Here is a 4,551-nt window from a genome sequence, read left to right as displayed (position 1 = left end):
CGGGGGCTTTGCCCCCTCGGCAGCCACACCCTCAGCGCCCCGCTCACTCCTGGCTCGGGGCTCCAGGACACTGGCACCCCACTCGGGGTTGGGCCAGCCCGACCCTGAGCGGCTTGGGGGTGCTTCTGGTGCCGGTGCCTCATCACAGGAGGGTTCGAGTCTCACACCTCGACAGGCACACAGAGACAAAGGGCGACCTGGGCCCACGTGTGGGACTCACCCCTGCTGACCCGAGGAAGCCGGGCGCTCACCTCGGGCGAGTGCAGGGCAGGAGGCCAAGAGGGTAGGGCTGCGAGCACACCTCCCTCCTCCGCTCCCCTGCCCAGGTCACAGAGCGTGGACCACGAGGGTGACCGCCGTGAGCAGATGCGAGCAGATCCCAGAATGACGCCCCTTTCTTGGGCAGAGTGAAGACTCCCGAAGGGGGTGATTTCCCAGGGAGCAGACGGCAGGGCTTTCTGGAGCCTCGGGGTGTGCGGGCGGCCCTGCGCCCGTAGGAGTGGGGTCTTCGCAGACGGTGCTAGGCATCACCAGCCGTTACCTCGTCTCACCAGAGCCTCCCGCGTAGACCCTGAGCGCGGCTTGTCGAGAGCCCCCCACTCCCTGTACAGGGCTGCCGTCTGAGGTGCAGAACCGGCCATTAGTCTGACGGAGAACGTCACCATGTCATCACCACGCGCTGGTGGTCACTCGCCGCCCGACCTCCGCCGGCCTGGCTCGGGGCTCACTCACCTTCCTTTTCCCTTCCTGTTTCGTTTTTTGACAGTCTGGCCATTTTGTGACCCTGCCGCCCAGCCCGGGGACCACAGACACACACCAGCACACCCGCCTCTGGTCAGGCAGGGTCCCCGTGGGGTCTCGGCCAGCAGGGGTTTCCGGTGGACACCGTCATGCCAGCCTTTAGGCTGCACCAGGAATCGAACCTGGACTTCCTCTGGGGACTTACACATGAAAAATATTTATAGACAAAAATGTGAAGTTGGGGACTAAAGGGCAACCCACAGATTAAGGAGCCTGTGAGTCGAAACCTAGGAATCATAACAGAGACCATTTACGTATTTTAAAATCTAAATTTTTGTGTGGCAAAAGGTACCATGAAGAAAGTGTGTGACAAATGCCAGGTTGGGGCAGACACGCTACACGGATGACATGACGCTTCATGTCGGTAACATACAAGCCGCTCGGCGAGCCGTGGAGACGGCAGGAAAGGACACGCGTAGATGTCTCAGGACGGAGCAGAGAGGCGGACCTGGCAAGGTATCAGGAAGGCAGTGGTGACAGTGACGTCGGGGTTAAAAGCAGAGCTGGGGCAGTTTGAACGAGTGTTGGCTGGGTCAGCATCTCCCTCTGGCGCGGTAACTGTTCCAGCTTATTCTTCCACACAAATATTGATACATGTTTTAAAGCTCCCTGGCGCGGTAACTGTTCCAGCTTATTCTTCCACACAAATATTGATACATGTTTTAAAGCTCCCCAGCACAAAGTGTAGTTGGAATAGCTTTTAATTTGCAAGCTAGCTGCTAAGAAAGCGACTTCGATGGTTGCCTTCTCGGCCCAGAACGAGCAGCCCTCCCACCGGCTCTCACCCGCTCTGGTACCTCGGACGGTGGTGTCACCCCAGCCCGTGGGTCCTGGAGGTCTCACCAAGGCCGCTGCCCAGAGCTGGCAGGACTCAGTGGCACTGCCTGGCCAGGGGCCGTGGCATTAGCCCCACCGTCGTGCCAGGCGTGTTCACCACGTGCGGGCCCATCAGGGCGAAACTTGGCCGCGAGGGGAGCGAGCGTCAGGGCTTCGTGAAGGCCGTCCCGGAAGAAAGGGAAGTTGCAGCCGAGTGGTGCCCGTTCGCGTCGCTGACTCAGAGCCCATAAAAACCCAGTCACGAGGAGCAGGTTTTCAACCTGCGGTGAAGACGCACGGGGCATTGACACGGCAACTTAAAAGTCACGTGGCACCGGTGTGGGGAGAAGGCGGCCATCAGTCTGTACGCAGGTAAACTGCCAGGGACCGGGGACAGCACTGGCACCCCGGGCGGCACGGAAAGCGAACAGGGCCTTTTCCTGAGGGTGGAATAGTTACATCGCTGGACTCCCCCGCCATCGACCACGGTTCAGTCCCAGACGCAGTGGCTTAAATCTTACACATGTGCGTGCATGCCGAAATCCGGAGGGGAGAACGGAGGAGAAGGGATTGGCGTGGCCACCCCCGGGGTTGATTTCCGGCTTTCTGTCTCCCTGTCTGTCTTTCCGGCCGTGTACGTGCCCTATAGCAAAAATCCCCCTCTTAAAAAAAAGATGCTCTCTTCTCACTATTCCCCAACTTCTTATAGCATCGCTTTTATTTTGACCACTTTAAAATACATAAGATATTATTTAAGTATCATTAATCGAGATTAAATGGGAAGGCAAATGATTTAATTTTAAAAAAAGAAAAAAGAAAACAAGCAGGGACCCGCCGATGGTGTAATGGCTACATCACTGGCTCCCCACATGGCTGGCCGCGGTTCGAGTTCTGGACCAGCAGCTTAAAACTCACACTGGGTAAGTGGGCATGCATGCCCAAAATCCAAAGAGGAGACGGGATTGTGGTGTGACCATCCCCCACCCCGGGGGGACGATTTCTCACTTTCTGTCTCTCCAGTGAGCACACGCACCCTATAAAATGTATCTTGGAAAAAAAGAATTTTGAAGGTTTTCTCTAAGAAGCGATGTGACTGACGGTGAACACACAGGGCAAGGACCCGTCGTGAGTGGCAAGCTCAGGAACAGGGCCCGGCCGCTCGGACCCGGGCTTCGGGCTTCGCTGTCAGCAGTAGGCTGCCCTTTGTTTGTGGACCGTTTTTCCTTCCGTAGGTAAACTCTGCCCCGGCCAGCTGGCCCAGATCGGGTTGCATCTGAAACCCTCCTTGAAGTGCAAAGACCAACGTCAACCCAATTAAGATGGCATTATCCCATATCCCCATGAACCCAACGGAGCAGAGCGAGATTTTCCCAGGCACCGTCACTTATCAAATGAGCGAGGTTTGGGGTTCCTTAACATAAAGCCAAAGGAACTGTGACAGTCTGTCCCCACCCACAGGCTTCGGACCCCCACGCGCAGCCCAGCGCTGAGCGAGCGCGTCCGCAGCAGGGCGGGGACTTCATCGACGCAAGGACCCTGTGAGCTTGGGTACAGTGCTGGGGACGGAGCGTCAGAGCTGCGTGTCAGGGCCCCGCCTTCACAGAGGCACAGTCCCCAGCCCGCTCACCGGCCACTGGGCACCTCGGCTGACTCCGAGCACGGCTGCACACGCCGCTCTCTGTGGGTCCCGGCCTTGGGTGAGCCCTGGGAGTCAGGCGCTGGCTCACGCGGGGTTCATTTTCGGATTTCGAGGCTCCTCTGCGTGCCACCGGGGGTGAGGTTCGAGGCACGCACGACAACTCCAGAACAAAGACTGGAAATGAGTACGCTCACGTCCGTGTGGGCTAGGAGCCTCCCCTCACCCGGCGTCTCCTAAGGGAGCTGCTTCCAGCGTGCCCACATCGGCGTGGTGCGCTCGGCCTTCAGGCCTGCAGCAGCTGGAGGCCAGCTCTCGCCTCTCCGCTGGCCGCGTTCCTGGTTTTCGTATTCTCTCCACCTGTGGTTGCTTTGCGGGGTCTCTTCAGCCACACTCCACCCTGTGGCGTTGGTTTAGAGCGAGCCGATCACGGAACAGGGCCAAGCATACGTGGCAGGTCCCGCGGCTGACATGGGCCAGCCAGGGTATCTGCCACCCTCCACATGGGGCTCCCTGCGCCATCCCGGGCACCCACGTACCGTCCAGAACAGGGACCAAGGAGCAAGCAGGGTCACCACGTCTCTCCTGTATTCAAGCCGGACGTGCTTTCTAGTTTCCGGAGCACACCGGCTGTTCCTGGCGGTCCTGCCTGTCCCCGCAGCGCTCAGCAGGCCCCGTGTCAGAGACCGGAGTGGGACTAGCACAGTGGGCACAGACTAGGATGGGCACCCTAAGGGGTCAGGCCCTGGCACCGCCGACGTGACCGTGTGCACACAGGACCTTCGTGGGCGTCGTCAGTTAAGGGCCCTGAGATGGAGCCAGCGTGGGTTTCAGGTGCACCCCAAATCAATGACTGGTACCCTCAGCAGGGAGGGTGGCGAGGGCAGAAGCTGCTAGGCAGCACCGGGGACGAGGTGGAGGACGCAGGGCCCGTGTAGCCCCTCTCTGGACCGCCAGGCAGTGACTCACTGCGCAGAGCTGGGGTGGGCATCGAGGCGTCAGCACTCCCCACTGCATAGCACGAAGCCACCTGGAGGGCGTGAGACCTGCAACCCTGGGCTGACCCCCACGAGACCCTGACTTGGCGACGGGGCAGGGCCTGGGTCCTAACCCTAACTGACCTCCAGGCCAGCGGCCCTGCTGGCTTGCTGAGCAATGCGCAGTCCGACGTCCTGCTGTCCCTGTGGAGGGCGAGCCCGAGAGCGTCCCTGGGCAGCCGGAGCGAGCGTCCACCCCTGCACCCCACACTCCTGGGGCCAGACCGAGGCTCGGAGCCCAAACCGGGGCGCCGCAGCCCT

At 60.1% G+C, this 4,551-nt stretch overlaps 2 long non-coding RNA genes across 4 annotated transcripts in view; both read right to left on the bottom strand.

The window, feature by feature from the left end:
* The window catches only part of LOC102502638 (uncharacterized), a 23,374-nt gene that overhangs the window by 13,093 nt on the left and 5,730 nt on the right, over positions 1–4,551 (bottom strand). Inside the window, exons 4-5 of one of the 3 annotated variants that reach the window (XR_001370291.1) lie at positions 3,245–3,430; positions 2,655–2,901 (exon numbers count right to left, since the gene is read on the bottom strand). The exons of the other annotated variants lie outside the window; for them this stretch is intronic. This is a non-coding gene — a long non-coding RNA (uncharacterized LOC102502638). Of the gene's footprint in view, positions 1–2,654; positions 2,902–3,244; positions 3,431–4,551 lie in introns of those variants that run through there. 3 annotated transcript variants of the gene reach the window in all.
* On the bottom strand, positions 3,450–4,501 carry LOC102502353 (uncharacterized). The gene is made up of 3 exons (XR_334378.2): positions 4,375–4,501; positions 3,793–4,231; positions 3,450–3,653 (listed from the first exon to the last, which is right to left on the bottom strand). It is a non-coding gene; the product is annotated as an uncharacterized LOC102502353 (long non-coding RNA).

The sequence above is a fragment of the Tupaia chinensis genome, unplaced genomic scaffold (assembly GCF_000334495.1).
Source record: "Tupaia chinensis unplaced genomic scaffold, TupChi_1.0 Scaffold000211_1, whole genome shotgun sequence".
In the NCBI taxonomy this organism is placed as follows: Eukaryota; Metazoa; Chordata; class Mammalia; order Scandentia; family Tupaiidae; genus Tupaia; species Tupaia belangeri.
This window is presented reverse-complemented; position numbering and strand designations above follow the sequence as displayed.